Consider the following 23438-nt stretch of genomic DNA (forward strand, 5'->3'; position numbering starts at 1 on the left):
TTTAATGCTTATGATTTTTAACTGTTTGTACTTGTGTTTTATCTGTTTAACAGATTTTATGTAAAGCACTTTGAATTGCCCTGTAGCTGAAATGTGCTCTACAGATAAAGCTGCCTGGCCTTGCCTTGTGTGTGTGTGTGTGTGTGTAACTAGATAAAAAATGAAATGCTTTGGACTTTTATTGGCACTTTAGGGATTTATGGCTTAGACCAATGCTGTTTAGGTATTATTTATGTCTGTCTGTGATTTGTCCTCAGACCTGCTGTACTGTCCTATGGACTATGGGATCAGGTCAGAGTTGACTGTGGGAAAAAGTTTTATCTGGCATTATTCATACAGGAAAAGCTGGCAGAATACAGACACAATACTAAAAGGCAGCCTTACCTTCAGACTCCTTCTACAAGGGTGAAATGAATGTTTTGTTAAAAATTTATCCAGGTTTCTTGTAATTGCATTTCTAATGAAGGCTGGCAGACTTACACTATCCTTAAAAACCTGCACAGATCCATGTGAATGAGAGAATGTGGTGGGAGGTGAATCCCAGAGTCAACTACCCTTTGAAGACAGCTTTGGTAGAGCTGGGGGACCAAGAGGAAGTCAACATGGACAAAACATCAAAATATTATGTGTCAAACCAAAGACATGCCAGCTGGCTAGGATTGGCATCACAAAAGTCACAGAGGCATGGAATGCACACAGGATCCCAGGTATAATTAATTTAATTTTACTGACTACATTACTTACATTACATTACTTCTTTTGTAATATTTTTATTGTAAATATGCACAACAATACTTACAGTCACAGATACAATTTATCTTTTTTTTTTTTTTTATACATACAGTGCCTTGCGAAAGTATTCGGCCCCCTTGAACTTTTCAACCTTTGACACATTTCAGGCTTCAAAAATAAAGATATACAATTTTTATTTTTTGTGAAGAATCACCAACAAGTGGGACACAATTGTGAAGTGGAACGAAATCTATTGGATATTTTAAACTTTTTTAGCAAATAAAAAACTGAAAAAATTATTCGGCCCCCTTGCGTTAATACTTTGTAGAGCCACCTTTTGCTGCGATTACAGCTGCAAGTCGCTTGGGGTATGTCTCTATCAGTTTTGCACATCGAGAGACTGAAATTCTTGCCCATTCTTCCTTGAAAAACAGCTCGAGCTCAGTGAGGTTGGATGGAGAGCGTTTGTGAACAGCAGTTTTCAGTTCTTTCCACAGATTCTCGATTGGATTCAGGTCTGGACTTTGACTTGGCCATTCTAACACCTGGATACGTTTATTTGTGAACCATTCCTTTGTAGATTTTGCTGTATGTTTGGGATCATTGTCTTGTTGGAAGGCAAGGCAAGGCAGCTTTATTTGTATAGCAAATTTCAGCAACAGGGCAATTCTAAGTGTTTTACACAAAATCAGTTAAACAGATAAAACACAAGTAAAAACAGTTAAAAATCATGAGCATTAAAAACTGATAAAACACATGAATAGACAGTTAAAAAATAGACACATAAACACAAGAATAAAAGTTACAGTGCAGCATAAGAAATTTAAAGAAATGAGCAGTCATTTAAAGAAAGGCAGCATCAAAAAGAAAGGTCTTCAGCCTTGATTTAAAAGAACAGAGTAGCAGCGGATCTACAGGTTTCTGGGAGTTTATTCCAGATATGAGGAGCATAGAAACTGAAAGCTGCTTCACCCTGTTTAGTTCTGACTCTGGGGACAGAAAGTAGACCTGTCCCAGATGACCTGAGAGGTCTGGGGGGTCATAGTGTAGTAGCAGATCAGAAATGTATTTTGGACCTAAACCGTTAGGTGATTTATAAACTAGCAAGAGTACTTTGAAATCAATTCTTTGAGGCACAGGAAGCCAGTGTAAAGACTTCAGAACTGGAGTGATGTGATCCAGTCTCTTGGTCTTAGTGAGGACCCGAGCAGCAGCGTTCTGAATCAGCTGTAGCTGTCTGATTGATTTTTTAGGGAGACCTGTAAAGACACCGTTACAGTAGTCAAGTCTACGGAAGATGAAAGCATGGACCAGTTTTTCCAAGTCCTGTTGACACATAAGTCCTTTAACGCTTTATATATTCTTAAGGTGATAGTAGGCTGATTTTGTAATTGTCTTAATGTGGCTGTTAAAGTTCAGGTCTGAGTCCATGACTACACCCAGATTTCTGGCTTTGTCTGTTGTTTTTAACATTGTTGTTTGAAGCTGAGAGCAGACTTTCAATTGTTCCTCTTTTGCTCCAAAAACAACCACCTCAGTTTTTCCTTCATTTAATTTCAGAAAGTTCTGGCACATCCAGCCGTTAATTTGTTCGATGCACTTAGTCAGTTTTTGTATTGGACTATAGTTCCCTGGTGATAAGGTTATGTAAATTTGTGTGTCGTCCGCATAACTATGGTAACTTATTTTGTTGTTCTCCATAATCTGGGCCAGTGGGAGCATGTAGATGTTAAACAGAAGAGGCCCCAGAATAGAGCCTTGGGGAACTCCACACGTCATATTTGTATGCTCAGATGTATAATTACCTATTGTCACAAAGTAATCCCTATTCTGTAAGTAGGATTCAAACCAGTTTAGTACTGAGCCAGAAAGTCCTACCCAGTTTTCCAATCGGTTTAGTAATATGTCATGGTCTACCGTGTCAAATGCCGCACTGAGATCAAGTAATACTAAGATTGAAATTTTGCCACTATCTGTGTTAAGGTGGATGTCATTAAAAACTTTGACGAGAGCCGTGGATAACTGCCTCCTGAGCCTGCCAACATCAAGGAATGCCACACAGCTAATGAGCAAGCTACAGGTCCTCCGAGCCTCCGGAGGGTTGGAGCTGCGCCACTGGGCCAGTAATGTTTCCAGCGTAGTTAATCACCTGCCAAAAGAGGCCAGATCAGACAACCTTGATCTCTGGCTTACTGAAGAGGTAGCAGAGGCTGCAGTGTACAGTGTACACAGTGTACAAACAACATAATTAGGCCAAATGAACAGAAATGGCTGATGAATGAACTTTGTGTATATTGTGACTTAAACTCGAATTTAATTTATCATTTTTAGTCTGTGTTAACGTAACATGCCTTTTTCATTTGCAACCAGGGTTTAATGGGTAGCAATGATGCAAACAGAGGTAATCTCTGCAACAACAACGTGCTGTTGGGAATTGAACCCAGGATCACCTGTTTACTAGACAGGCACTTTAACCAACTAAGCCACAGCACCGCTGGGTGTCAACCCAGATGCCCGGCCATGTTGGAGGAACTCGGTGTAAACACCTGAACGGATTACAGTGCAGTATTGTGCACTTTGGATACTTTATGTGAATGTAGCCATGTCTAAACAACAGAAAAGCATCCAAGATGCAAAGGCATTTAGGGAAGGATGATATTTCGAAAAATTACAGTTTATTGGCGGTGCAGATCCTTACGAGTTGGCTCCCTCTTCTTAGATCCATGACGACCCGGTGATTCTTCCTTCAGTTACATATCCCGATATAGTCAACTAATATCAAATAATTTATTTATTATTTTCATTCCAGCAGCATCAAAGATGTTGAAATCAGGCCTGGAAAATGACAAGAACAGCTCTCACAATGCAAGTTACAGAGTGACAACAGTTCTGGTGAATACAATCATAATACACTTCCTTATATCCAGTGCCCCCAGAGGAAAATAAACCTTGTTTGGAAAACAGTTTAATCTCAAACACAACAATTAGTGAACCTTAGGCAGACAGTTGGAGCTCTTACGTATTTCTGAACCTGCCCCTTGTGTGTCAAGTTTCTTGACCGGTCATTCTATCTCAGCTGAAAAAGGACATCTTGTCTCTAGGATGGGCTACGGTCTCGACCTGGGACCTGCTATGATAAACACAGCTTTAGACAACTGTTTCTGTAACAAACCCAGTTGTCTTCCATCAAGGAAACACATATGACAGATACAGAAGTCATATACTCTGAGAGGAATTGGAGATCTTATCATGAATAATTAATATGAAAATCATTGGTTAAATGTAATTTTCCCATTACAAGCCGTATCGTTTTCAGGTCTGGTACAGACATGGAAAGAAGAAATGTCATTACGGACTTTCTATCCCGTGACTCTGAGGAGTAACGGTTTTAAGGGGGGGGGGGGTGACAAAGTGGGTTTGCTCACCACTTGTCCCATACAGGTCATTAGTAAAGTAAACACACAGTCATACATTAGTTTCAGTTCCATTTTATTAGGTTGTGAAGAAATTCATAACTAACATCGCGTTCGTTCGGATTTCTGAGGAAAAGGAGGCTGTGGGTCGAATTGAGAATTAAGGAAAAGGTTTAATGCAACAGCAGTGATGAAGATGATGAGACAAAGACAATCAGACAAACAAACAAAATAACACTGCAGCTGACAGCGGACTGATCCACGCTCCTCCTGACGGAGTCACATGAAAGCAGTCCTGAAACTTCTTAGTTCACACTTTTATTCGCTGCACCGGGGGGCTGTTCTTTTTCCCATGGTGCATTCAAATCCTTTCTCATTGGTCCGTTGTTGTCATGACAGCATGTTGAGTGCATCATTGCTGACCAATGAGATCCTGTCTTCTGCACCTTTGGGGGTCGCTTTTGGTTGCAGAGCAAATGGTTATGTTGTGTAAATGTGAAACTCTGACATCAATCTATTCCAATCAACATTGTATTGTTTTAGCCTAGACTGAAACCCCAGGGGACAGGAGACAGAGAGGACCACCTTTGTTGTATAGCAGGAAGCCCCTTTCCATATGTTAATTGCCAGACCTGACCTGTGGTTCTTTACATTTTAGAGAAAAAGCGGGGGGGAATGGAAACAGAAGTATCCATAATTTTCTAACCTGGTTCTTTCAGATATTTTAACTTTTTAAAACTCAACAGTTGCAAGTTGAAACATGGTTTTCCCTGTATTGATACTTACAATTGTTTGTTCCTTTGTTCAGTTCCACCATGCAAGACAATTGCTTGGGGAAGGGCCGGCCTAAGTATTTCCTGTTTTATAGGGATAGGGTGGTCATGGATGACATCACCGGGCCAAACCAAGTAGAGGGTTTTCTTTTGTATAGGAATGTTTATTTTGGTTGTTTTTGGTCATTGTATAAAAAAGGTATGCAAAATCCTGACCTGTTTTGTAGTCAGCAGGATAGGAGGGAACTGGTGACCAAGTTCCATAGGTTAAGAGATGGCAAGGTATTAAGGTTTGGAGTAGATCAACCTGCTTTAGGATGGGATAGACTGAAGCAGTGGGGGGGGGGGAATTGACAACCCTATATAAATGGGGGGATTTGTGCTCCTGGGAGGAGAGATGGAGGGGAGGCTGTGCTGCCAGGAACATGTGCCTGTTATTGCTACTATTAGTTTAATGTGCCACTGTCTTTAAGTTTGATGGGTTAATTATCCGTGTACTGCAGACCATGGAAATAAACTAATCACCTTTGAAAATGTGCAATGTTCGAGTCTGCCAACCTACCGCCATCCTAGCCACTCTGGCTAACTCTCCACGAATGTGTAAAACTAAAAAGAAGACACACAAGACCAAAAACAAACAAATTAACTACAGCTATTCTGATATTCCTGACCAGGCTGATGCCGGTTGGCCAGTAAACCCTTAATCCAGCGCCTCAGACCACTCGGCCACACTACCTGCACATAACTATTCTCCACATCGTAACACACACAGGGACCTTAACTAAGGTAATGCTTGTTAACTGTTATCACTCTTTGTCATTTTTCTCTGGCATTGTTGATTATTAGAAGTGGTAGTAGTAATAGTGCCTGTCTCTGCGGCCCGGGTTCAATTCCCGGTCAGGGAATGGTGAGGACTTGACAGACTCAGGTGTGATATTTGAAAGAGTAAGTTCCTGGACTTGATTTTGATTTGTCAAATTCTTCCTCATTAGTTTAAATGATCTGACAACATCAGTTCCATGACTTACATTTCTCAAAGACGCACACAATCTCAACTGATTATCCTTTAGACAGCTAGTCTCTTTTACTTTTCTCTCACTTTTTGTCTCTGTCTGGCCTCAAGTATTTGCTTGTATTACATCAAGGGACCGGCATACCAATGACCATAAAGATTAATATGTACAGTACATGGTTTGCAGAACTGTACCTTCTGATAGAGGTATGAACACTTGGGTTATCTTGGGACTGCTCTACATTGTCCCGCAGAAGAATAAATCCCAGATGCACATGTATGCTTATCAGGCTATTTTCCTGTTACTGAGAAATTGGGGAATTTCTCATGCGGAAATGTAGAAGCTGGACGTGCATTGTATTGATCTTACATCTCAATTGGATTCTGACTTTGAATTCAAATATTTGGCATCCAAGAAAATTTTGAAACTGATGATGTATCAGTCATTTTGCTGGTGGTTTCTTGGTCACAGCAACAAGCTTGATCATTGACATACAGTTGCCCGCCACATATCACAAAACTGTTGGGTGGGGCCTTATGTATTTGCTTGTATTACATCAAGTTTTCCAATAACATTAACAAGCATAACGTTGATTACGGTGCCTGTGTTTGTCATGATGTGGAAAGCTGTTAATTGCAGGTAGTGTGGCCGAGTGGTCTAAGGCGCTGGATTTAGGCTCCAGTCTCTCTGGAGGCGTGGGTTCAAATCCCACCACTGCCATTTGTATATCTTACATAGCTAGAAGGCAACCAATGTGTCGTCTTACAGCTGTGGCATTGGGCCTGAACTTGGTGATGTAACTAGAATCATCCATCCATAACTTTGCTGAGATTGTTCCTTGTTAACCTGAGGTTCAAACCTCATCAAAGGTGAAACCTTCCTTTCCAGCACTTTGGACTAGAAAATCAACAAATAATTGTGATAATTAATCGTGATCTCCATATTGATCAAAGTAATTGTCGTTATCATTTTGGCCATAATCATGCAGCTCAAAGAGATTTTATCAAACCTGGTTGGGCAAGTAACCTTTCTGCTGACTTCTTGTAAAAAAAAGAAAGTACCACAAACCAAAAACAGTTACTGCGATGGCTGGGAATCTAACCCAGGTCAACTGCTTGGAAGGCAGCTATGCTCACCACTATACCACCATCGCTGGACAATGTAATGTTCACTTCAAATCTTGTAATACATTTGGGCATTGAGACTGGTTCAAACCCTGCTCGAAGGTGCAGTCTTTTCCAGAGTTTCCCTTCAGGGATCAATAAAGAATTTCTGATTCTGATGTAGAGATGGACAGATAACCTTAAAGTATAATACTTCTTGCCGAGACATAACAAGAAACAAAAAAACTGACAATTGTAAGTAATGAATGGCTTCATGAATAGACAACCATCATCCCAATGTATGCCATTAACAGTCTATGAGTGGTCAATTAGAGTCCAATAACTTTCTTTGGGGCAACTCCTTTTTCCTCCAGATAGAGCTCATTCAGCCATAGAAAGTACCAGTTAGTGCTGAATATCTATTCCAAAACTCCCATTCTTTTATTTATTTAGCCAGCGGTGGACAACTGCTGAAATGTACTTGCTCTGCATGTGTTAGTGTCTGATGATGAACTCACAACCAAGACAACCCCAAAGAGAAGCACTTATGAACACAATGATCATCAGTGTCTTTATTTGAGGTAATCTGAATGTGATTACAATGACATCTTAAAGATGAACTGAACTGAAAAACTAACTTTTGATAACTTGTTGGTTATGGTAATTACAAATGAATTACACTAAAAAAATTATTTTAAAAATCAATATAGCTTTTTTTTAAGCAACACAAAAATTGCATTTGTTAGTATTAGAACGCTGACAATATCGATGACGTCACTGGCATGGTAGGACGCATTTGAGCCTGTGAGGGACAGGCCTGTAGTGTCTGACTACCACCACATGGAGGACAATCAGTTTCAGGCTCCACTGAAGTACAGGATCGCCTCGGGGGGAGTGACAGTGACCGGTGTGTGTGGGCGCAGCTTACTGTCATGCACTCTCCTTTATTGTATTCAAGCACATTATGCATTTTAGGAAATAGACTGCTTATTTATTGTGTCCATTTAGAGAAAATAGAAAAAACATGGTTAAGGTCCTGTTCGTTTACGAAAATAGAGGCAGATAAATGGAAAATGTAATTGGACGCATTAATCTATGGGATCGCTTTTTAGCTGCACGTAGGAGCGTTACCCCAGTTTGACTATAGATGCGCGGAGGAGTCTGGAGTTTTGCGGAGTTGGCAGATTTTTACAATGGAACTAGCAGCTGTTTCTGCATCAACAATGTGCCCTGAGACGGCGAACATCAGCTAGCTTCAGGGTGATTAGAGAGGGATGTTGGATTCTGTGGTTTAGCTGAGACGCGGACATCAGCTAGCTTCAGGGCTAGTAGAGGGACGTTGGGTTCTGTGGTTTAGCTAGCGGCTAACATCCGCTAGCTTCAGGGGGAGTAGAGGGACGTTGGATTCTGTGGCTTAGTTAGCGGGTAACATCCACTAGCTTCAGGGGGAGTACAGGGATGCTGGATTCTGTGGCTTAGTTAGCGGCTAACATCCACTAGCTTCAGGGGGAGTACAGGGACGTTGGATTCTGTGGCTTAGTTAGCGGCTAACATCCACTAGCTTCAGGGGGAGTAGAGGGACGCTGGATTCTGTGGCTTAGTTAGCGGCTAACATCCACTAGCTTCAGGGGGAGTACAGGGACGTTGGGTTCTGTGGTTTAGCTAGCGGCTAACATCCGCTAGCTTCAGGGGGAGTGGAGGGACGCTGGATTCTGTGGCTTAGTTAGCGGCTAGTAAACGCATTATTATCGTCGGAGTATGGGTTTATTTCTACAGTCTATGGTCGGAGTGCTAGCTTGTGGAGTTTGTCATAAGAGCTGCCATCGTATTTAGCTGCTAGCCCTTTCCCTCGGTTGGATCGTTGGTATCTAGCTTGGTGTTGTGTCTCAGTAATGCCCAGTGTGTCAGTCTCTGTTTTGTTGAACGCTATTAAGCCGACACGTTGGGCTTTATTTTTGTAAGTGAATATGTTCGTGTTTTGAGTGACAACAACGTTACACCCAGCCCTTTGCCTAGTAGACTTGATAGTATGCCAATAACAGGTAACCATAGCTCCCTCTCTGTTCTCTGCCTGCCGTGAGAGTTTCAGCGCCCGGTCTGCGGCAGGTAGCATCGGGGGTGTTACTTGCCGGTGGTCTATCGGTCTGCCCTGCACTGGAGCCTGCAGGCCTCAGGTTTCAGTCTGTTGGACTTAACCTCTCCAGTGACGCTGTTGTATCAGAAGCACAGCTTTCCATATAGTCTGTCGCTAAAAAATGCTAGACTCAAAATCCAGGGGCTGTCGGAGGGCTAGCCCGTTTTAAGGCAGCTAGATGCTAGCCATGAGTTGAGGACTGTTTTTTTCCTTGTCAAAGGTAGCCTGTGGAAATGTGTTGTAACCCCAGCTGCCTTAGCCCTATACAGTTCCTTACTGCAGCCAGGGGCAATACATTATGACCCCCCTAGACGTCTTTCTTTCCGTTTCCCCACCCATATGTCCGCTAGCATCCGACTCTTTGTATGGTGTTCCTATGGCTGCGCTGCTAGTGCTAGTTAGCCACGGAGTAGCTTACCATGCCAGTGACGTAGTAGATTGTGGAATTCTAACATGGCGGCGCCCATGTTACAAAAACAACACTTTCAACTTGCCATTTTATCCCTTTTAACAAATTCACCCATTTTAATAATAGTACCAGTGATAAGAAATAAAATACATCTGTTATATCACCATTATTCAAATTCCAGTTCAGTTCATCTTTAAGGTGCTTGTTGTGCTGTCTGATAGTCTGAGGTATAAAAGAGAGAGCATACCGCTTAGTTTGTGTCACAGGAGGTCTTAGTCTACCACTACGTTCTATAACCCTACCAGTCAGATTACCACAGGAGGTAATATCTTCTGCAGCTCTTTTAAAGACTCTACTATAATACCTGCTGGAGATGCCAGGTCCTCATACACGTAAAGCATGAGCTCTACTACTGAGCTACATCCCCTGAAGATCTTCAGATTTTTTAAAACTTTTTTCTGAGATAGACTTAGACTTATCTTTATTAATCCTTTTGGGATAACTCCCGCAAGGAAATTGAAATATCACTAAATAAAAGAAGAAACCTGGGTAAAACATGTAATGTTTATGTTGTTTATGACTTCAAAACCTGTAAATGCAACTGTGGTGGCTGGAAATCAAACCTGGGCAAAATGATTGTACTGCTATGGTATAAATCATAGTTGAAAAGTAACACAACTGTTGCCTTTCTGCTGGACAATACAACGATCACTGCAGATCTTGTAACACAGACTGAAAATAAATGATGAGAAATGCATTGGTGGAGATGGGTTGCTTCCACTACTTCTGAGATAACACTGTCTTTGCTTCCACCCTTGAGGAACACATCTCGTTGTCGGCAGGATTCAAACCTGCACGGGGAGACCTCATGGGATTTCTAGTCGATCGCCTTAACCGCTCGGCCACAGCTACCTGCAATTCAGTGCCAGACCTATTGGAACGAACGTTCATAAACTTTTTGATTGGTTATTAGAAGTTACCAGACACGGGTAAAGTGCAAATCGTAGTGCACTGCCTGTGTCTGTGGATCCTTGTGGAGGCAGCTTGATTGATTGATATGCTCCCTTATTTGTACCATAACAGAGATCTAATATTTTGTCAAATTGGGTTGTGCAAGTAACCTTTCTGGTTACTTCTTGACAAATAAAAGAAAGTAACCACACAACAAAATTTACTGCAATGGCTAGTAAGCAAACCCGGGTCAACTGCTTGGAAGGCACCTATGCTCTATAACTATACCACCATCACTGGACAACACAGTCGATGTCCTTAAAAGTTGGATTTTTCCTTTTTATGAAATTAAGGCATTAAGATCAATTTCCAAACAATGATTTTTTAAATTCCTTTTTTTAGCAGAGATACTCACTGCCCGTACTCAAGTAGAAGTACAGAAAATTGTGTTAAAAAATAATCTGGTAAAAGTTGAAGTACTGATTTAACTTCTTTACTCAAGTAAAAGTAACAAAGTACAGGCTTAGAAATTTACTTAAAGTATAAAAGTAAAAGTAGCCTTATTAATGACAAAGCTACTTGGACCAGACAGATGTTACTAGAGAGCTGCTGAGAATCTTCAGTGGACATGGAGAAAAGACTCTTTATTCTTTATTCTTTATATGCCATTGCCTACATTTTAAATGGCCGTCTGCCAATAGGCCTAAAACATATATAAAACATATAGCCTATTTATATTGATAGAGACTGGGACTCCAGGTTAATAAGATTCTGTCTAAGTAGCAAGATATGAATTTAGCTGTGATTTTGTGAGAAGTCTGTGTATATTCCCATCTAATTAGATTCAATTTGGTATTGATGACAAAAAAATAATAGATAAGTCCCGTGAAAATATTTAAAATTTATTGAGGACTAGATTAGGACTGGATTTAAAGCTGATTGTGGTTTCCAACTTGGCCCAGGTGCGTCTGTTAAAACACAGACGGAGACAACTTCTCTCTGTTGATGCTTTATTACAATCAAGCATCAGTATGAACATGGGGGGGGGGGGGTAGCTCTGCTATGGCTGTGTGTGTGGTAATAAAAGAAATAAATAACATTGTAAAGGCTACCATACACAATGCATAGGAATAATAAATGCTAGTAAATAATAACAATAAACCCACTATTAATTACATTATCTTAATGAGCAAGGAGGTTTAACAATCACCATTATATCGTATAAACAGCCAGGTGTAACCTAGGTAACAGGTGTAACCTAGGTAACAGGTGAAAAACACAAAGAAGCTAACTTTAAAAAAAATTTGCCAGAACTACAGACCAATACAACAACAGGCTCAACTGACAACATCAGTTATATGACTTACAGTTCTCCGCTATTCACAATCACACCTGATAGACGAGCTTTAGTACAAAACTAAAGTAACGAGCCAATTTTGTAAAATGTAAGGAGTAGAAAATACTGATATTCATGTTAAAATGTAAGGAGTAAAAGTCAAAAGTCGCCAAAAAAATAAATGGTAAACTAAAGTAAAAATATCTGAAAAATCTACTTGAGTACAGTAATGAAGTGTTTGTACTTTGTTACTTCGTTAACAAAGTATTTATACTTTGTTACTTCCAATCTCTGATAACCGTAAAGATTAATATGTACATGGTTTGTACAAGCGCTATATAAATACACTACATTTACATAACTGTATCTTCTGATAGACATAAGGGCACTTTGGTTATCTTTGGGCTGCTCTATGGTCTTCTGAAGAAGAATAAATCCCAGAGTTGGCTCCCTCCAGGTTATTTAAGCAACAAACGTCCCTGGGTGGACTTGAACCACCGTCCTTTCGGTTAACAGCCGACTGCGCTGACCTATTGCGCCACAGAGACTGTGCCCGTCTAATGTTTTCTGAGCAGGAGCTCAATCTTTAAGCCACAAGCATTTGCTTTATGGCTTTTTGAGGTTGAGCTGCACATGTATGCTTATCAGGCTATTTTCCTGTTACTCAGAAATTGGAGAAGCTGCCTCTATGGTCTTCTGCAGAAGGATAAATCCCAGAGTTGGATCACTCCAGGGAGCTCGATCTTTAAGCCACAAGCATTTGCTTTATGTGAGCTTTGCTAACTGTGAGAAACTGTCACAAACGCAGATGCGAGGTGATTCAGCGGCGTCTAGAAGCTGAGGAGACAGGCTTAATTGCGGGTGGTGGAACATGTCTATGTCTGGGGATCCTCATGGAGGCAGCTTGATTGATTGTTATGTTCCCTTATTTGTGCGATATAACAGAGATCTAATGTTTTATCAAACCGGGTTGGGAGAGTAACCTTTCTGGTTACTTCCCGAAAAATAAAGCAAGTAACGTCACTCAAAGAAAGTTACTGGCTGGGAACCAAAGCCATATCAACTGCAACACATCTGGGCATTGAGAATGAAAATGAATGCTCAGAGATGCTTCAGTGGCTTCCAGTAACTATTTGATATTATAGTATTGTCCATGAAGGCACATCTGCCATTTGTTATGAGATGTGTGACCACAATTAAAGAGCCCCTCTCGTTGTTGGCAGGATTCAAACCTGCGAGGGGAGACCCCAATGGATTTCAAGTCCATCGCCTTAACCACTCGGCAACAACAACCTGAAAAGCAGTGCAATACTGATTTGCACTAATATTTACACTGACTCACGAAAAAAACACGAGTAAAATTAAAAAACACTGCATAAACTTTGCTACCGTGTGTTTATTTAAATATGGGTACACTTTACATGTAGGTGTATACTTTACTGCAAATTAAACTGAGATGTCAGGGTTTCAATCTCCACCTGTGAAAAGTGCTGCTTCTTAGCCGGATTACGTCTGGCCATGTCGTAAATAGTAGGGGCGAGGACTCAAAACCGAGAATATATTGGGGCGTGATATTTTAATTGTTGTGATTGTTGTGTGCCTTTAATATCACACATGTAGATATAATGAAAGAAACTGCCTAGCAAACTCTTTTGAAGGTTCCATGGTGTAATGGTTAGCACTCTGGACTCTGAATCCAGCGATCTGAGTTCAAATCTCGGTGGAACCTGTTTTTAAGCCACAGCACAGGTGAAAACATTCAACTTTCCACATCTAGTTTAAAGTAAGCTTATGTTGGTGGGGGCACGATTTTCAAAACAGGACCCGTGTTTTCAAAACACTACACACAATTAGCACAACCACACACCCAACTAGCAAAACACTACAGATCCTTTGCATAATTAAACACTTTTGTAAAAACTACACACTTGTTTAAAAACCACACTTTGTTACCATATGAAACACACACGTTTCACATTACTATACTCTGTTTGCACGAGTTACACTCTGCTGTGATAAACCTAAAACACTTTTAGCACTTCTACTTCCCTTTGATTAGAGTTGGCTACCATCAAAGTACAAATATAATGTAAACTCACCAAACGCTACACAAGACCAATGTTGCAGAGTGAAGAAACTCATTTATTTCTCAACACGACCAAAATGTTGACATGGAGATTCATAATACTGTAACAAAATGTCACTTTACGTATTGTAAAAAACACTAGACATTGTCTCTTCGCCTAGCTGGATCTGGCCAGAGAATTTCATCAACATCGCAGGCAATGTTGTCATTAGCAAGACACCTTGGAAAGAAACGTCTTGAATGACGAATCCATCCTTGTATTGCTGCTACCTCCATCTGGTCACAGGCCTCCTCCATGGCTTGGATGAGGGGTACCTCAGCCTGGAGACGGAGATCATATACCTTCCACCGCCATGCCGAGAAAAACTCTTCTATAGGGTTGAGAAATGGAGAGTATGGTGGAAGATATAGGACGGTGAAATGTGGATGTTGCTGAAACCAGTTCTGAACCAGAGCAGAGCGGTGGAAAGACACATTGTCCCAGACAACAATGTATTGCATATGATCGATTTGATCTGCTGCTGTTATGTTGTGCAATTGGTCCAAGAATGTGAGTATGAGTGCTGTGTTATAAGGGCCCATATGGGCATGGCGGTGGAGGACCCCATTCTGTGTAATGGCTGCACAGAGTGTTATATTACCCCCACGTTGCCCTGGGACATTGACTATAGCCCTGTGGCCAATGATGTTTCTTCCCCTCCTTCGTGTTCTCGTCAGGTTGAACCCAGCCTCATCTACGTAGATGAACTCATGCTGGATCTCCTCTCCATCCATTTGTAAAACTCTCTGAAGAACAGTGTCAGGCAAAATTGTGTTCAGTGTAGATCTAGTATACATATTACAGTACAGTAAAAGATTACGAGACAGTATGCAAGATCACAATGCTTAGGTGAATACATACCTCTGCATAATCATGCCGCAGTCATTTCACCCTTTCGGAATTGCGCTCGAAAGGCACTCGATAAATTTGCTTCATTTGAATATGTTTTTTTGTTAGGATGCGTGCCAGTGTTGATGTTGAGACCTGATGGATATTGTTGAAACCGACGTGGTTATTGACAATGTTAGCTTGGAGCTGATTGAGGGTTATAGCATTGTTGGCCAAAACCATGTTTACTATGTCCCTCTCGCTGTTCTGTGAACATAGGAGGCCTTCCCCCTCGTCGTCCCTGACCCTCAATCCTATGTAGAGAAAAAAACAGTAAACAATAGTACAGTCATTTCACAGGAAAAGGTAACAGAAGTGCTGATAGTGCATAGAATACAGTACTGTAAGCAGTTGCTGAAACCGGGCAGATGTTTTTGATGTGATGATATTTTTACAATACCTATTTTCCAGTCGAAATGTTCTTATCACACTTGCCACTGTGTATCGGCTTAGATTTGGCTGTACTCGCAGTCCAGCCTCCCTCAGCGTGTTGCACGGATCTCATTTGTCAGATTCGGTCCTCTTTGAGCACCTTCTCGTCTTCCTCTTCCTCTACCTCCAGCATGGCCTCCATCTCTTCCTCTTCCGTTGATTCCTCCTCTGTTGATTCCTCGTCCTCGTCCTCGTCCTCGTCCTCGTCCTCGTCCTCGTCCTCGTCCTCGTCCTCGTCCTCGTCCTCGTCTTACTATTTCTCTGACTCTTTCCATTGTGCTTGAAGACCGATGAACTCACCTGCTGCTTTTTATAGTGCTTACACACCTGATTGGTGTGTCTCCAATTAAGCAAACAAGTGTTTGCACACCTGATGACTGTGTTGAATCAATTGGTTGGAAGGTGCGGTAATTTGACAGTCAGTGCTTTGGTATTGCAAGGAAGTGACTTCATAATAGATTTTTGTGTGTAATGTATGTTAAGTGTGTTTAGTGTTTTGCATATCACTGTGTGTAGAGTTTTGCAACAAGTGTGAGGTTGACAATGTGCTTATAGTTGTGCAAATATGGGCTGATCTTTTGCTTCTTGAGTGTAAGGTTTTGCTAATAGTGTACTACTTTTAACTTTAGTGTGTAAGCAATCCAAAAAAACTGTAATATCACACATGTGGATATTATGAAAGAAACTGCCTAGCAAACCCTTGTAACACTTTTAAAGGTTCAATGGTATAATGGGTAGCACTCTGCACTGTGAATTCAGCGATCTAAGTTCAAATCTCAGTGGAACCTGTTTTCAAGCCACAGTATAGGTGAAAAAGATCAACTTTTCACATCTAGTTTAAAGTAAGCTAACAGGTCCTTGGCCATTTAGACTGTAAACAGTACGTTGGTGGGGTCATGTTGAGGAGTCACCTGGTCGTTAATGTAATCGGAAGGAGCTCCAAATTTGACAGTATTGACTGGAAGTGATAGGCTTTGAGAAACATGGGGGATACACACTTTGCATTCAGTCTCGTAATCACCATAAAAATTAGGTATCACTGAAATTTGAACTTGTGTTGCTGCAGTCAGAGTATACAGTGTTCATCCTGAATGGGTCAGTATAGTTCATCAGAATTGCTTGTTGAATGGTCTATTAGCTTTGGAACCCCACTTTCCCCACAGCTTTCAATTGTCAGATATGGGTGGGGGAGTGGGCACTGTGTCCAACCCTTTCTGTGTAAAAACAACAACAAAAGAAGTCTCTTGTATAAGGGACAAAAAATCTGCAGAGAACATTTTACCAAGTCCAGTTGCCCTCGGCCTAGTTGTGAACTTTTGGGGTAATAGCATAGATCAAGAACCAAAAGGGACACATCTGGACTCAATGTGGGCATTGTACGGCAATATTTGACACATTTAGACCATAAAGACAGTTATCAGTTTATTTCCCATCTGGAAGGTATATCTGTGGACTCAGTTGGACATTTTGAAGATAATTGCACAATGTTGACCCAATTGTCAGTCTATTTCCCATCTGGCAGGGACATTTCTGGATTCAGGTGGACATTGTAGACAGAAACATTGGTGGATCTTGATTCCCACCATAGGATTTGGCCTGTATTGCACATTGTCTTCACATCCCGTGCAATGTATTGCCATTGTCAAACACATTGCCACCCTGGTGACTTTCTTCCATGTCTCCATGAACGCCCATATATTTGGGCTGACAGTTGAGAAACCTTCCCTTGTTAACTATGACATGGATGACTGAGAAACTATATCATGACATGTTTAATTTACTAAATCATAATCTTTTAAACAGGTCTTATTGGAAATTTGTTGAATCAGTCAGGATGGCCGAGCGGTCTAAGGCGCTGCGTTCAGGTCGCAGTCTCCTCTGGAGGCGTGGGTTCAAATCCCACTTCTGACAACAATTGTTTTCATTTGGAACTAATGTCCGAGAGTTGATATTGGGAATAAAGAACTTAGCAGTTCTTTGTATTTAAGAGGACATGAATGTGCGCGAGAAACGCGATTGCAAGTACAGCGTTTTGTGAGCATCTTTAAACCAATGGATATGATTAAAACCTGTATACAGCCCAACCACTTACCAATCACATCACTGGAAAGACAGCATGACTTGAGGGTAGTGGATGTCGATTTGTCAAAATAAACTGCCAGAACATGATTTTCCTCAAGAACATTACTTTTCACGGTGCTGTCAACAATTACAGCAGTTACATTATGATTTATCTCACCATAGAAATCAGGTTGAGGGTCATAATTTCTTGTTGCATCACCCTTTCTGATTGTCTACCATTGTGTCACCAGCAAAGGAGATTAGCAGAGGATGGTTTTGATCCATCGACCTCTGGGGTAAGAGCCCAGCACGCTTCCGCTGAGCCACGCTGCCACTTTGAAAATCACCCAAGACAGTACTTGAACCTACACTCCCTGGCTTAGGAGGCCAGTACCTTATCCATTAGGCCACTGGGGCTTTACAATAACCAATTACACCAGTTCAGGAGAAATACATGTACAGTTCTGGAGATGTGATGAAACAGTAACCTTGACCTTTGACTTCCAAAATCGAAATCAGTTCATCCGCGACTCCAAGTGGTTATGTATACCAAAAAAAAGTGATTCCCTCTAGAGGTTCAGAGATATTGCATTCACAAGAATCGGATGCACAGACATGAAGACGCAGTCACCTTGACATTGACAACATACACAACCCAAAGTTTTACAAAACAAAAGATAACTTTCACCGAATCCCTCAGTTAAATCACAGTCAATATTTGTCTCACAAACCGTCTCAATGTCCAATTTAAATCATTTATCCAACAGAATTGAAACTTTAACTTACCCCGCTGTTTGAAATTGCTTCCTTGTCGTTTGGATTTCAGAGTGGAATCAGGGGAGCTTTCTGACCCTCTCTCTCTCACAGATGTTTGGCGAGGTTTAGAGGCAGGTGATCATCAGATCCCTGGATGCACGCCCTCATCAGTCACCGGTGGAGTCCCTTTCTGATTCCTCCTTGAAATCCTGTTTGTGACGCCAAACTGTAGTAGAAGTTTCTTGTTACAGCAAGGGAGGAATTTGGCTGGAATTAAGACTCTGTATATAGAATAAAGACTGAAGGCTGCAAACTGAATCAAAGTTTAGTCTCCGGTGAAAGTTTAATTGTTTTCTGTAGAGAAAAATCAAGAAATGCTTAGGTATTCGTTATCTCCCTTCGATAGCTCAGTTGGTAGAGCGGAGGACTGTAGAGGCATAAAATTGAAATCCTTAGGTCGCTGGTTCAAATCCGGCTCGAAGGAGCATTTTTTTCCAGATTTTATGTTTGCGGATCAATAAAGAATTTCTGATTCGGATGTAGAGATGGACGGATGACCCAAAAGCATATTGCTTCTTGCCAAGACATAACAAGAATAAAAAAGAGGTGGGGGACATAGAGTTAAGCCCTGACAGAATAGAGAACTACAGACAAAAGATGTGAAATAGTGCAATCAGAGAGAGTAAGTGTGACCAGAAGAATTGGAAAAAAACTAGAACTATAAAAGACAAACCTTTCTTCAAGAAATCTTTATTGTGTTGACATGGGCCCTCATTTATGAAATGTGCTAAAACAGGTGTAGGACGGGCGTATGCCGATTCCCACCCAAAGTTCAGCATTTATCAATTTGAACGTGAGCGTAGGCTGCAAAAATTCTCACGTCTGGTCTGACCTTGTGTACTTAAGTTTACGCAGACACCGTCATCACATTTAAGAGTAAACATAATACAATATAAAACTAGAGGAAGGCGGTGCAGTACAGCTCAATCCAGCAGGGGAGAGTTCTAGCCCAACCAGGCTCCTCTCTTTACCCGGTCTTTCTTAATTACACTGTGATAGTTTTAGACTGCCGGGGGACTTCCTTTGACACACTGAGCTCCTCTCTCCTTTATCTTTCCATTTGTGTGCATCCATGTCCCAGAATTGCTTCAGTCTGTGTTACCACGTTTGCACTGAACGTTGTATTGTCCAGCAGAAAGGCAACAGATGTGTTACTTTTCGACTATGATTTATACCATAGCAGTGCAATCATTTTTCCCAGGTTTGATTTCCAGCCATCGCAGTTGCATTTACAGGTTTTGAAGCCATATACAACATTAACATTACATGTTTTACCCAGGTTTCTTCTTTTCAGTGATATTTCAATTTCCTTGCGGGAGTCATCCCAAAAGGATTAATAAAGATAAGTCTATGTCTATCTCTAAAAATATATACAAATCTGAAAATCTTCAGGAGATGTAGCTCAGTGGTAGAGCTCATGCTTTACATGTATGAGGACCTGGCATCTCCAGCAGGTATTATGGTAGAGTCTTTAAAAGAGCTGCAACAGATATGGTTGATTACCTGTTGTAATCTGACTGGTAGGATTATAGAATGTAGTGGTAGACTAGATAGCAATTAGCAGAGGATGGTTTTGATCCATCGACCTCTGGGTTATGGGCCCAGCACGCTTCCGCTGCGCCACTCTGCTCTGCTTAACATATCCTGGGACTGGAATATCTTCAATTCACATTTTGAAGGAAGGACCAAGGTTCAAACAGTTTACAGGTTGTAAAGTTAAACATTTAGTAGACCTTGCAACTATCTTTTATGTGAGCTTCCTGATTAATCACACAATGATTATTCACATGTAACACTTGTGATTGGCTGTTGTTTAAAAATAGGGCATTGTGAGTACAGATTTAAACATCAGTAAGGAGTCTACCAAGTTGCCTCTTATCATTTTAGTTTGGACACCCAGTGAGGCTTACCACGATGGTTTGGACTGGTAATTTCTTGTTGCATCACCCTTTCTGATTGTCAGATGGGAAATAGACTGACAATTGGGTCAATATTGTGCAATTATCTTCAAAATGTCCAACTGTGTCCACAATTACACCTGCCAGATGGGAAATAAACTGATAACTGTCTTCATGGTCTAAATGTGACAAATATTGTCGTACAATGCCCACATTGAGTCCAGATGTGTTGGTTCCTGATCCATGCTAAACCCCAAAAGATCAGAACTATGCCAAGGGCACCTGGATTTGGTAAAAGGTTCTCCGCAGAGGTTTGTCTTTAATCCAAGAGACTTCTTTAGTGTTTTTTTTTACACAGAAAAGGTTGGACACAGTGCCCACTCCCCCACCCATATCTGACAATTGAAAGCTGTGGGGAAAGGGGGGTTCCAAAGCTAATAGACCATTCAACAAGCAGTTCTGATGCACTATACTGGCCCATTCAGGATGAGCACTGTTTACTCTGACTGCAGCAACTCAAGTTCAAATTTCAGTGATACCTAATTTTTATAGTGATTACGAGACTGAATGCAAAGTGTGTATCCCCCATGTAACTCAAAGCCTATCACTTCCAGTCAATACTGTCAAATTTGGAGCTCCTTCCGATTACATTAACGACCAGGTGACTCCTCAACATGACCCCACCAACGTATTGTTTACAGTCTAAATTACCAAGGACAATAACCCTGTTAGCTTACTTTAACTAGATGTGAAAAGTTGATCTTTTTCACCGGTGCTGTGGCTTAAAAACCAGGTTCTACTGAGATTTGAACTCAGATTGCTGGATTCAGAGTCCAGAGTGCTAACCATTACACCACGGAGCCTTTACACTTCCTAAAAAGGTTTTTTATGCAGTTTATTTCATAATATCCACATGTGTGACATTAAAGGCACACAAAAATAACAACAAAGATGAAAAAGCAACAATCACTGGCCAACTTAGGTCTATTTCCAGTCTGTTGATGTCTAACAAAGTGTCTGTTGCTGCAAGTGTCTGACGTGAAATGTCTCCACCTGCTGTAGAGTAAACTTAATGACATGTTAAGTTTATTTCGTCCATAAAATGGAAACTACAGTGCTCATACCCGCCGTAACACCCATAAAAACCAGAGTATAATACAACAAATATACTACAGTGCAAGTACATAAATACGGTAAAATAGAAACTGTAAAAAATGTACATTTAAAGTGCTTGTTTTGCTGTCTGATAGTCTGAGGTATAAAAGACAGAGCTGACCGCTTAGTTTGTGTAACAAGAGGTCTTAGTCTACCACTACGTTCTATAACCTTACCAGTCAGATTACCACAGGAGGTAATATCTGTTGCAGCTCTTTTAAAGACTCTACCATAATACCTGCTGGAGATGCCAGGTCCTCATACATGTAAAGCATGAGCTCTACCACTGAGCTACATCCCCTGAAGATTTTCAGATTTTTTTTACTTTTTTCGAGATAGACATAGACTTATCTTTATAATCCTTTTGGGATGACTCCCGCAAGGAAATTGAAATATCACTGAATAAAAGAAGAAACCTGGGTAAAACATGTAATGTTAATGTTGTATATGGCTTCTAAACCTGTAAATGCAACTGTGGTGGCTGGAAATCAAACCTGGGCAAAATGATTGCACTGCTATGGTATAAATCATAGTCAAAAAGTAACACACCTGTTGCCTTTCTGCTGGACAATACAACGTTCACTGCAAATCTTGTAACTCAGACTGAAAATAAATGTTAAGAGATACATTCATGGAGACGTGTGGCTTCCTGTACCTATGAGATAACACAACATTGTTAATGAAGGCACATCTGTGTTTTTTTTTATACTGTGATGAGTCATTGGTTTGCTAGCACCCTTAAGAATGCCTTTCGTTGTCTCAATCTCAGAAATAACCACAGAATCACAACTTCCATTCATGTGCATGTGCCAGTATTCAACCACCTGAAAGTCACTGTATTTTCAGCATCAGTTGGGTTGGTTTGTTTTTAAAACTCCTGCCCGTGTGAGGGTTGAACTCACGACCTTCAGATTATGAGACTGACGCACTGCCTACTGTGCCAACCAGGCTATGAAAACACTTTCGATGGTTGGGAAAATTTCGTAAAAACTAACAATTTGGTCTTCAATCTTACAGTTTTTCTCAATTGTTTACACACATTTTCTGAAAGAATGCCTCATATTCTCAGAACACTAAACACAAATCAAAAAACACACACACAATGGGCAAAACCCCTCAATTCTCCTGCAAAATTAAACTATACATTCAAAACAACGTTATTTCTTCTCAAAATGGTATTTGTTTTCAAATGACACACACAAACCATCATATGAACAGACATTCATAAGAACCAGTTGAACACTGATGTGCTTAATGTAAAACACTACGATGACTGGAAAACACTTCTTCTCCATTCATTATAATGAATTAGGCTGTTTTTTTTGTTAAGTGTTACACTAAAGACAGTACATACATAAGTGTGTTATAAAATATTTGATTTTATACTCAGAAAACACAAATACACAAACAACAAATATATTGTATTTGTCCCACAAAAACCATGTACACAGTGTACATCCCATTCCCAACCAACACAAAGTTACACATACAAAACACCAGAAGAATTTACTGTACACAGTTACAGTAAAAAAACAAAAAAAACTACTATGCTCCATCCTCTCTTCTGATGCGGTCTGGCCTCAGCACCTCATCCACATCACAAGCAGTGTTTTCCCGGGCCAAGCAGTGGGGGAAATATCGCCATGGCGATTCCAGCCATGAAGAGCATCAGCTGCTATATGTCCACACGCGTCCTCCATAGCTTGGAGAAGAGGTAAACGCATTTGTGGATTTCGGTCAAACACTTTCTATCTCCAGGCAGAAAAAAATCCTCAATAGGATTGAGGAAGGAGAATATGGAGGGAGATAAACAACTAAAAGCCTGGTGGGGGGGCAGTGAACCAGTGATGAACCAGAGCAGCCCGGTGGAAAACTTCCGTTGTCCCAATATAATTTGTTTGTTAGTAATATTGCAATTCTTTGACTCTTCTGAACTGCGTTCTAATGGCACCCTGTAGACCGGCTTCATCCTGAGATGATTTCTTGCACAAGACACGGTCCAGTGTTGATGAGCTTAACCTATCAAAATTTGAAATATGTCATTGTTTTTCTTGTATTTACCGTAGTGTTGTGTATGGCATTATTTTCTAAGACCATATTCATGAGTTCAGTTTCCTGTCAAAGAGACAGAAGACGGTCCCGACCCCCTTGTGTTGTTCTGCCAACAAATAGTAAATACTGTAATACTGTGAAGGATA

General features: G+C 40.8%; 6 non-coding genes across 6 annotated transcripts; 4 read left to right on the forward strand and 2 right to left on the reverse strand.

Moving 5' to 3' along the window:
* The first annotated feature begins 6569 nt into the window (after positions 1 to 6569).
* trnal-uag (transfer RNA leucine (anticodon UAG)) lies at positions 6570 to 6651 on the forward strand. Its single transcript has one exon. It is a non-coding gene; the product is annotated as a tRNA-Leu (tRNA).
* Positions 6652 to 12338: 5687 nt separating this feature from the next.
* On the reverse strand, positions 12339 to 12412 carry trnan-guu (transfer RNA asparagine (anticodon GUU)). The gene has a single exon. It is a non-coding gene; the product is annotated as a tRNA-Asn (tRNA).
* Positions 12413 to 13075: 663 nt separating this feature from the next.
* trnas-uga (transfer RNA serine (anticodon UGA)) lies at positions 13076 to 13157 on the reverse strand. The gene has a single exon. It is a non-coding gene; the product is annotated as a tRNA-Ser (tRNA).
* A 364-nt stretch (positions 13158 to 13521) lies between these two features.
* On the forward strand, positions 13522 to 13593 carry trnaq-cug (transfer RNA glutamine (anticodon CUG)). The gene has a single exon. It is a non-coding gene; the product is annotated as a tRNA-Gln (tRNA).
* A 3545-nt stretch (positions 13594 to 17138) lies between these two features.
* On the forward strand, positions 17139 to 17221 carry trnal-cag (transfer RNA leucine (anticodon CAG)). The gene has a single exon. It is a non-coding gene; the product is annotated as a tRNA-Leu (tRNA).
* Positions 17222 to 18523: 1302 nt separating this feature from the next.
* trnay-gua (transfer RNA tyrosine (anticodon GUA)) lies at positions 18524 to 18611 on the forward strand. The gene is given in 2 exon segments: positions 18524 to 18560; positions 18576 to 18611. It is a non-coding gene; the product is annotated as a tRNA-Tyr (tRNA).
* The last annotated feature ends 4827 nt before the right edge of the window (positions 18612 to 23438 follow it).

The sequence above is a fragment of the Etheostoma spectabile genome, unplaced genomic scaffold, assembly GCF_008692095.1.
Source record: "Etheostoma spectabile isolate EspeVRDwgs_2016 unplaced genomic scaffold, UIUC_Espe_1.0 scaffold00002234, whole genome shotgun sequence".
NCBI classification, from domain to species: domain Eukaryota; kingdom Metazoa; phylum Chordata; class Actinopteri; order Perciformes; family Percidae; genus Etheostoma; species Etheostoma spectabile.